The sequence below is a fragment of the Fopius arisanus genome, unplaced genomic scaffold, assembly GCF_000806365.1.
Source record: "Fopius arisanus strain USDA-PBARC FA_bdor unplaced genomic scaffold, ASM80636v1 scaffold00075, whole genome shotgun sequence".
Taxonomy (NCBI): Eukaryota; Metazoa; Arthropoda; class Insecta; order Hymenoptera; family Braconidae; genus Fopius; species Fopius arisanus.
The window spans coordinates 569,224-580,390 of record NW_011887814.1 but is presented as its reverse complement, the minus strand read 5'-3'; the positions used below and the strand labels follow the sequence as shown (position 1 = coordinate 580,390).

The 11,167-nt window shown below is 38.1% G+C and overlaps 1 protein-coding gene and 1 long non-coding RNA gene across 2 annotated transcripts in view; one reads left to right on the top strand and one right to left on the bottom strand.

Moving 5' to 3' along the window:
* The window catches only part of LOC105269870 (insulin-like growth factor-binding protein complex acid labile subunit), an 81,608-nt gene extending 76,790 nt beyond the window's left edge, over positions 1–4,818 (bottom strand). Inside the window, exon 1 of the mRNA XM_011310443.1 lies at positions 4,266–4,818. The gene's annotated coding sequence lies outside the window, so the exon portion shown is untranslated. The remainder of the gene's footprint in view (positions 1–4,265) is intronic.
* Positions 4,819–5,465: 647 nt separating this feature from the next.
* Positions 5,466–8,029, top strand: LOC105269868 (uncharacterized). The gene is made up of 3 exons (XR_892487.1): positions 5,466–5,547; positions 5,634–5,769; positions 7,897–8,029. It is a non-coding gene; the product is annotated as an uncharacterized lncRNA (long non-coding RNA).
* Positions 8,030–11,167: the final 3,138 nt, after the last annotated feature.

Sequence of the window (11,167 nt, the reverse complement as noted above, 5' to 3'; positions counted from 1 at the left end):
CACCTCCTCCCCCGCCGATTTTTTTCGCACAAAAACATTCTTTCGTCAAAGAAAAGCGTAGAAGAGAGATGGAAATTGTCGGAAGGGGTATATAATCGAGTGTTCTAGATATGAGATTTATCGTTCAAACGCGATTTATCATCAGAAACAGTTTTTTTTTTTTAAGAATTGAGGAAACGATAAATTCTGTTATGAAATGAGACATGAAATTATCATTGGGTGGGAATTCATAATTTATGGTCTGTTGGAGTCGGGGATAATTAATTGATAGTGAATGGCATTTCAATTATTTGTGCGTACAGTGATTCAATTAAATTAATCGATTCAAATAAATTAAATCTGTTGACAATTTTTTGATTTTTTTTTTACGATACGTGACATCAGGAAATCTAATCCCATTTATCATCACATGTACCGGCAGTTCGATAACACCCGATTCTACGGAAAATTGAATTAGTCACTATACGGGATTTCTATATTTATTGAAGGCCATTTCCTCTTGGATTACTTTATCAAATATTGACTTTTCAGTACTATTTTTTTTTGTGAACAATACATTACGATACATTTCTCTATACACTCATTAATTATGGAGAAATCCCTATGAAATCGTTGAGGGTTCACTTTATTGTTTGAAATTACATCGAAGGAGCAACAGAGATTCCCGAGATTTATTGAATGGAAAGTTCCTGACGAAGAATATTGCCCAACTTTTTGATCAATTATTTACACAGATGAATGAAAGATAAATATTTGATAAGAAACTTTGTTTGCCGAGAATATGTCGAGAACTATGAAATTTGAATGAATCGCCAAGTGGGGCTTGGAAGTGGTAATTTTGCCGGCTTTCGAATGCCGCAGGGTGAACCCACACTCCTATCATTACGACGTACCAGAAATTTCCAAGGTGAGTAACAAGAAAAAAAAAAATTCCACAAATGACATAATAAAAATGAAATAATGATTTAAACCAACTCTGAAATACTCCAAGTTTCTCGGTGGTGAGTCTGTTATAAATCGAAGTGAATGGAGGATAAAAAAAAAATTAAGAGAGAGAAATCCACGGAATAAGACCATAAAAAGAAGAAAGAAGTGGTAATACCGGTCTGCGTATAGACGCGTTTGTATTATAGGCCGTCCCGGTGGGACCCTCCGAGGTATGAATCGAAAGAACTGCCAAGAGAAAGGTCTTCTCTCTGAGATTTTATCGCCCCAAGAATTGCCATGTCGAGCAAAACCGCTCAAACATCCGACAGAATAAAATTATCACCCCAAAATCCCCAATTTTTATAAAAATCCAAAAATTCAGATAATCCAGTTAAAACCTAATCGTCGATATCCATAAAACACCAAGAGATACAGCAATTGGGTCAGTTTCATTGGAAAGCCTGAGAAATATCCGATCCCAAAACCCTACTCCTGAAACCATTTACACCGATTAATTAACGTGGTACGAAGCAATAACTAATTTGCACTCCATAATTAATTTCCACGATAAATAGCAAACAGAACACGTTAGAGAGTGGCCTGTACGTTTTGATGTTAGAAATTTTCTAGGGCATGGAGTTGAGATTTATAAAAATCGCCAATTGTCAATTAAATGAGTTTTTTGGGGCGTGAGAATTTCATGAATCCTGTTAAATCCTTTTGAATCACCTGAAGTAATCTACAAACAAAGTGACAACGGTAAGTAACAAAGAGAAAACAAGGAACAAGTCAAAGTCTGGATAAATCCCGAGGCGATGGGAGGTATAGTATAGGTCGTCGGTTTGGGTGAGTCACGTACGTTGTGTTTCAGTATTTCTCTTTCTATTCCGTAATTCTCCCTCCAGTTGCATTAATCACGCGTACCTAATTAACGCAGGAGTTGAGGGAGAGGAAGGAGGAAAGGGGAGGGAGAGAAATGAGAGAATATGGGGCTTGTCATTTTGGTTGGAGGGGGCGAATACTGTAATACAGGGTACAGACTCACGAGCACGTAAGCTTCCGCCTCTCTGCGTGTTTATTTGGGTGTTAGTCTCAAGGGCATTGACTCGGGGGCAAGAAAACAGCCGTTTTCAACTATATACATCTATAGCTATTGGAGACACGTTAAAGTTTCCAACGAAATTTATCACATTCTGGAAGATTGATTTTTCGTGTGACATGTATGTAGTTATACCCGGAGATAAAAATTTTGTTAAATAGGAAAGCTCTAACGAATGTAAATGTGAACCCGATAAACAATTTATTTTCTTTGTTGTTATTTTTTTTTTACTGCCTATATGCTCCTTAATTAGGAAGATGGAAGAAAATGGTGAAGGTAAAAAATGGTTGGCTCGACAAGACGAAGATTTTTTGTAGCAACACTTTTTCTCTACCTCTATTATTCACGGAGGTACCTTCACCACGGAAATCTGAGATGATGATGAATTGTTAATTCTCAAATGCGAATATCCGCAAAAGTGTAAGACAGTAAAAAAAATCACGGTAAAAATCTCTAGGTTGGCAGGGCGAATATCCAAAGACCTGACATTTATCCTCGTATCTCTGGTGGATAACGAGTTAGATCACTTTTTCCCCTCAGATCTCATGAAATGTTTATTCAAATGTCTCGACTTATTTACGATCGAGTTTCAAGGGCATCGCCACTCAACGCCGATTTTTTTAACGTCATCCAATCGACCTTTGACCCACATCCTCAGTCGTTGCGAATTTTTACGAGAGTGCAAGAAAATAATGATGATGATCTTGAACATTACGAGTCGGTGAAAAATAAAACACGAGACAATTCAAGAGCGAGTCTCGACGACTTTTTGCTTCTGAACACTCGATAGTCATCTTATGTTTCATTCCGAGAAGAAAAACCAGTACTAAAACATCTGTTGTACACACGATATCGTATTATTCTCCGCATAGAGTCAAAAGCACATACATTATGCACTTCGCCAACATATCTGCCTACAGACCATAGGTGGTACTATTGTATTATGTATGCTAGGTGTGATGAATAGGTTTTCAAGTCACGCGCGCTCATATTAATGCAAAAATCACGATCTGTCACATTAATTTTTCAAGTCATCATTTTTTCAATGCCATATTAACCCTACGACACATTCAAAGATTATTCAAAAATGCAATAAAATCTGATTAAAGATTTTCCAATCAATTTCTCGACGATTTCACAACGCCATTTTAAAATAGTATTATCATAAAGCTGGAAGTTATCGCGATTTGGAATGTGAATGAGTCATGGAGATAATTATTGACCAGAAATTATGTGAGCGTCCAAATCAACGTATAAAAAATCAGTGACAATTGCTGGGAAATTTTTCTGCTGAATTTTTATATGGATGTAATATAGACCTGCGATAAAAATGGAAAATTTTGATAATTACTGATCAAAGCATCCTAAAGCACTCGGTAATCAATTCCTTCGTGCAAAAATTTCCCAACAGATACCGCAAATGGCAAATTATTCATACACATGTACTCACACCCTTCATTACCCTTCATAACCAACAAATATGTTCGCCATCCCAAACATTCAACCGTACCACGTAAAATTATTCACGGCCATTGTCCACCCCGGTAAATTCCCCAAATGTTTAATTAAGGTTAACGAGCACATTCTAAAATTGAGTTATCAAACGGAAAAATAATTCCCATCACACCTTTCACCGAGATAAAGCCACAAAAATTACCACATTAATTTCGAAAGCACAAATTGGTAATATGCTAATACATATCCAATTAAGATATCCCCTTTAAATTAAAATGAAAAACTAGTCGAGATAGGAAAAAAATGTGGTAACGATCAAATTGATGAATCGATAGACGTTGTCGCAATGGAGATAAAAAAAAATGTCAACAAAGCCATTTCTCAGGCATCCGCATTCGATTCATTAATTCAATATCATCACTGGGTTGTGACGTCTGTCAATAAAAAGTCAATGCATGTGATATGAAATTTTTTTTCCACTGAATATTCGGTGCTTTTTAAAAAGTGGAAAGAGATGACTTGCGCCTTTTTTATATCACGCATACTGCGAGATTATTAACGCTCTATGCATTCGAAATGAATTCATTTATCTTTATTTGTTCGAGCGATATCAATAATTATTTACGCGATTAAAAATTGTTTACGTCGAAAACGAATCGAATTCCTATGCATCTGGGGTAACAATCGACTCCCATTTTCCTACCACCGCAGAATAATGGAAAACAACACGAGACCGCAGAAATGGGTTAAACAAAATATTTAAAAAAAAATATTAATAACTCACCCAAAATGCAGGTGTATCCTTCGAGGCTCTCGCATCCATAATTAACCAATCATTATCGGAGAAAAAAATTAAATAGAAATTGATCATTCACTGACCGACCGTCGCGACAACTTTTAAACTCAAATCACTTGCTAATTCCACTAAAAAATAAACTGAAAAAAAAAAAACTAAACACAAATTTCAAGTACACAGATGTGATTGAAACGTATCTCCACCGAGGATCATAACCTCATCTCCTAGCCCGCGACATCACGAAAAATCATTCGTTTTTGCCAAACAACAACCAAAATTTCGATAATCACTGGAAAAATCCACGGCACATATCGGAAAAAATGATTTCACTTGAATCACTCACGTGTGTTTATCACTCAGTTATTCTTAGTCAAATAGATTAATTGAGCAAATCAATTATTGATTCCTAGCGACACTGTTGACGACGTGTGATATTGGAAAAGAATCGCGTAATTCTAGTTGTTTGTTTAGATGAAAAAAAAAATGAGGAAACTTTGAAGGTTTTGGGGGAGAAATCGCCGACACGTACGTCTCGCACAGCGGCCGACTGCTGACTGAAGTGCGTTGCAGCCTCTGCCGAGTCCCCACGAGTCGCCAGCGACGCAGAGGGAACGAAGCACCCGAACGCCCACGGAAACACACGAACGCGGATATATTCATTATATTTATGGAAAAATGAATAAAATCTTCACTAAAAATCTAATTTCGTTAAAATATTCATCCGAAATCGTTGCTAGAACACATCGACAAATCCAAAGAGCAATATTGATTCAAAGAGATCAACCCAGTTTACAAAAAAAAAATGTGGTCTGCCATCAGTGACGTGAAAAAACAAATGAAAGGCGAATAATATCCTTGAATTTTTTTCAATCAGTCTCCAGGAGATGGGGTGGGAGGTGGAATAAAAAATATTTTCTTTTAGTTCGGTAGAAAATCTTGGAGATTGGGGTGGAAAATTAGAGAGAAAATTAGAGAGAATCTTTTTGGAAGATCGGACCGTAGTTTATCGTCGGTGGGAGAGGGTGGGAATGCACCCGGAGGTTCGGCGAGTTGCAAAGCCTCTTGGAATGAAATTGGAGGGCTTAAGGGTGGGTTCAAATCTTTTTCGGATTTTTTTTTTCAGGCGGATATTGAGTGTAATGGGAGTTTTGGTTTTTGAAGGTTCAAGGGAGGGAATCCTAATGGGATTATCTTCGAAATGTGAGGTTATAGTTTATGGATGTGTTGATTGAGTGTTGACGGCGGGATTCAAGTTACAATTTTTAAAGAGGTACAGAAGCCGATGATTGAAAATAATATTTTACGTTTGTATTCATTTTCAATTTCGATCTCGATTTTTACACATTTTTTTTACAGGGTCGCTGACAGGTGGAGAATTTCGAAGCGACAGGGCCAGTGTCAATTATGGAACAATGCTTCCTCCATTGTTGACTCCCACAAGACAAATTAGCTGACTCCCAATGAGGGAATTGTGACAATAAACTCGAAATAGGTGAGTGGAAAGGGCTAGGGTAGACAACTGAGACATCAGTATCGGACTAGTTTGAGATCCTTTGGCGAACTACTAATCTCACTGGCATCTCATTTCCGCCGAAACGATCCAGTTCATCCAAAATGTTACGTCAATTTTCCAAGAGTAATTCAGCCCTTTGATCCTCGTGTTACGTTACAGCCCTTTTGCTTCAGAACTTATGCTAATTCAGTGAGTGCGGTAATTAGTTTAATAACGTACATTTATTTAGTTAAGTATTCTCCCTCTAAAACAATTTCATTTTCGACAAAACGTCATCACACAAAAATTCAATCTCTCCAAGTTTATTAAATAAAATTGTTTATTACCAAATTTCATCATTTCCACACGGTTTTTTTTTAGTGGAATAAATCTCTTTTGTCTTTAGCTCTGTTTTTTTTTGTAGTATGGAATGATTTCAATTGAAAGACACTCGATTTCAACCGTTGAGTTTCCGTGTTTTCAGACCTTACCGTATTATGATGTCAGCAAACAACATTCCAAGATACGTTTACTCATTCCACATTGCCTTGAATGTAACATCCTGCAATGAATCAACTGGCAATAATCGTTGCAAGATTGAGCAATCAAAAAACAATGAAATTGGGTTAATTGTTTTACTCTCTAGTTTATTACTGACATATACGATTTATCGAATTATCGGGAGAGAAAATTGAGGGGACAGATACATGATTGCAGAGTTGATCTGTTTTTTTTTTTTTTGAAAATACTGGAATTAAAGGGTTTCAGCTTCAATTGTTGTCGCTGAAAATTCAAGGAAAGAAATTCCGATGGTGAAACTCAATTGACTTACCAGAATTCCAGTGATTCACATCGAAACAATAATTCCGGTTTAAGGCCTCTGATTTCAACAATCCGAGTAATTCATCATCACCAATAATTAATTATCCTAAACAGAAAGATGTATCACAGGATTTAATTTCTTGGAGAATTTTTTCCCTTTGATTTTCCACTCTGAAGAAAGCAATAAAAACACTTTTTCCATCAATCCCTCTCTCTCTCGACAATAAATCGGTTTATCTGTTAGGCGGTGCATCTGCGATTATTGATACTCCTTTGAAATCCAAAACTGAGCGTCGATAGCATTCGAGATGACGCCGGCAATATTCGTTGAACACAAAGCCCTCTTAGTCTCAGATACCTAGAACTCCCTCTTCTCCTGGTACAATCTACTGCTTCTCATACTAACAATGGCTTGTGGATCCATCGGCGAACGAAATGAGACACGTGAATGAACGATTGCTATATAGATTTGCCCCACCCACCGCCCTTTCACACCAACTCCAATTTACTGAGATACTCCTCGATTTCTCGTTTGATCGTTGACTCTACTCGGCACCAAGTCATCCGGGGCCAATCCCACCATCCATTTCTGTACGTATTCCTGCCATTTTCTCCACCGAGTCGCATCCGCCTCAATCCCGTCAACTATCAGTTTGCATATGTTTAGATCGTGAATTACCAGTCAATTGTCTGAGGGTAATTATTCGCTGTACGATATTGTATATCATGACATTATTCGAGACATCAGAAAAATTATCTTTAAAATAACAACATAAACGCACAGTGAAATATAAGACTAACTTGATCGATAATTAGTCGAGAACCAGTCTATAACCACATCACACCACTCCACTTGAAAGCAACTAATTAATTTAATTAACAGCAACAATTTCATCGTCAGTGCATGCCAAACACTGTAAGATCCTTGAATATCCTTAATGTTTTTGTTAATTGAGTTAATATTCCTATGACACCAAATTTCAGTGATATATTCGAGAAACCTGATGCACCCTAAAAGATAAATAGAGAGTAGGAACGAGTTATGTCGGAGTTTTGTAACTCCCGGTACTCTCCAAAATTCGGATGAGTAGTTAAGCAACAAAACGAGCAAAAACGGTAACAGAATACCCAGAACTTACGAATAGGAAAATAGGTGAGATTTTCAGGTGGGGGGTAGAGGGAGTTAAAACGAAGAAGCAGAAATACAGAAACTCATTTGGCGTGCCACGGGGTTCTTCACTTGTCATCGTGTCTCACCGTGAATACTAACCAAACGCATACTCACCTTTTCCTTTCTCATTTCAGGAGTGCCTCAAAGTAACCTGCCTTTTCCGTGGGATTTACCTGAGGCTGAGGTCCATCCACGCGTCGTTGAAGGCCTGACCTTATCCTCGATGCTGGTCTGGTCTTGCCGGTGCCTTCGGTGATTTTTGATTATTTGAAAGATAACGGTGAGTCGGACGATTAAAAAAGACCAGAGGAATTCTACCGAGTTGAAGTCAGGTGTTGATAGGCTGGGTTAAATTTGATTGATCAGGTACTTGATGAGAAATAGTTCCATTCCAGGCGTTAGGAGGAATAATTATGGATTTTTCATATGGTAATTGAATTAATTAGAATGATACTATACTGTACAGACACTAGTCAAAAATATGGCAGGAAAATGTGGGGGAGAATATTATTCTCCTTTGGTGAATTTTCTATAAAAACTGGGGCTTTCCCTCGGTGAAATGTGTTCGCTTCCAAATACCGCAATAATAATCCGATCTTGATGCCCCAATTTACGAGATAACGACGTGACTATTAATTGACGTTCCAGAACTCTCAACTGGAATTTGAATGGAAGCGTTTTGTATCGTTTCGATGGTTTTTTACTATCCCGGGGGGATATGCTAGTGCAAAATCGACAGTCCCTCAGTATCCGGTGGCTATGCACAGTTGGAGAAAGCACTCAGCGGCGTATTGCCGTATTGTACACACAGTGTGCGAAAGACTGGAGGAAAAAAAACGCCAGGTAGAAAATAAAAATAAGCGGAGAATATAGTATACATACTCTAGCCACGCGGCGTCCATTCCATGTTCGATCGATCGATTCTTTTGTCGACTTTTCACCGTTTTCCCACGGATTCACGTCCACTTTATTTTTTTGGATTTATTTCCGGTAAGATGGGGTGGAATAGAACGGAATACGTTTTTAGACATTGGGGTTTTCGCAAAATTTTTGGAATGTTCCTTTAATTCAGAGATATGAGCTGAAAAAAAATACGGTTATCCATGAGTTTTTTTTTTTTTTTCATTTTCAGAGAGCATTAAATCCCGTTATCTCTCAAGCGTTTTGTCAGCTGATAATTTGATTGGAGCAAACGGAAACGGAAATTTCTCTCAGTACTCCGTCGACTCCACTGCAATCCCCATTCTCTCGGGCCATTCATCAATCCCATTAATCCGATTTCCAAAAACAACGAAAAAAAAAACTACAGACCTGTCTTCAATTCCATTGAAAAACCCGGACAAAAGTATTGCTTGAAAAACGTCAAGAGCAGTTTAGCCGTCGAATTGACGTTTCACCTAGGAGTCAAGCGCGCATGTTTTCCTCAGCTGTTACGTCCATCATACCGTCACGTGTAGAAAGGATAATCCGGTAGGTAGATGAAAAACCACTGGAGAAACCTTGCCGCACAAAAGACACATAACTCCTCTGGATTAATATTATTAATCCCCGTATAATCCTCCTTTTTACCTGGGGGGATAAAAAAATAACGCAAAAATCTGGTACTCCGCCTGCAACAATTGATTTCAACCCAACGGCAACATTTATTGTTCCCAGATTAATCAGTACAACTCATTTTCATTGTGGCAACAAATGGTTTTTTTTTTTCATTTTCCTTTCACTAATAATTTTCATGGGTAAAAAAATTTTAGATCCCAAACCCGATGGATTCCATGTCTTATTTTTCACCAATACAAGTCACCGATTCGAATAAAGGGTCGATAATTTTTTTTTTATATTCATTGAAACTGGAAAAAATCACGAGTTTAGGAGTAACGACAGAAATAAGGGGAAAAAAATGCCGAGAAGATGGACTCTAAACCTGGCAGGTGCTCTCCCAACCGAAGGTATAACCCAGGGCTTTTTACGTATTCCACCTCTATTTTTATTTTCTTCTATCCACTTGCACTCACCCAACGAACCATTGGGTTTTCCCTTTCTCTGCACTCCCTAACGCGCTTCGAAGTACATTCAAATTGGAAACTCCCCAGTTTTCTCTCTTCGGTATACCGTCTACTCTCTGCAACACGTCTCGATTCGTTTCGGGGTGCTACCCCCACTGGGTTTTATGTAGTTCTTGCAAATCGTTCATTCTGTACAACAGGTACTGCAGGGGTTTGTCGAGTCTCATTCGACCGGTGGTTGCCTCGTAAAGTTTTTCCGTGGACGAGAATTGAATGGCAGCTTGTAAATAGAGGTCAAAATATATCCCACTATTTTTTTTTCAATTCACGCGACAAATAGCCTAAATTACACTGCCCAAAATTTCTCCCGAAATTTTCCGAAATTTGCCGATTTTTTTTTTTCACAGCGAATTGCAGCGATCACTCGGCAAATTTCACATTTATTACTCTCGTTCTTGAGATTACAATTATTATCAGGGCAATAATTTAACTCGTCATCGTAGAATTTTCGAAGATAATTGGAGAAAACAATTCCTGAGAGGCAGACATTTTCTTGGTATCCAATGCAGCTGCCCGACACTTCCGATCCCTAAAAAATATCGTCTCTTCATTTTTTCCTGGAATTGTTCACCTGGACTAAACAATTCCCATTGATTGTCGGTTTAATTTGATTTCTCCACGAAATAAATATATGCTTAACTCAAGTATATCCGATCTCCTTTTCATCCCATCCATCACAGCAGGTCAACCCCAGCCGATTTCTCCACTAATTTTCAATCAATATCGATACGAATCGGTTCACGAATTTCGCAAGAATCAGTCGACCCCCCAAATTACAGGCCTTTGACTTCCCCGATGTAGCATGATAGTCCAGCCATGATTCCCATCCCAATTATTAAAAAATGATTATAAATTTTTCTCGAAAGATTCACCCTTTAATTTCCGACGAAAAAAAAATGGAAAAAAGATGACGGGCTAGGTATTAGAGGCGTCTCCGGTTTGGAAGGAGCGAAAATAGTAGTTTATACCTTTTGTAGAGGCAGACGGTGATGGTATCCTACTTCATTGGGTGTGCGGTTTAAATTCCAGCCACGCGCCCAAGCTCGAAAACATCCTTCCAACGTTTTCATCGCCCAGAATGCCCAGAATATACCCAAACCAGGTCGAACACCTGCCTCTCCCCGCTTTTATCCTCCTTTCTTCTCCTCTTTCTCGTCGTTTCTGCTTGCGTCAAAACTACCAGGAGAAGCCAAAACGTTAATTAAGGGGCTCTGAATAATTCCATACTCGAGCTAACCCATGGAATTACTCAAAAAAAAAAAAAAAAAAAATAGAAGGGGGATAATTTTTAGTCTACCCCTCCCGCATTTTTGAATATTTATTCTTATTTTCATTTATTTAT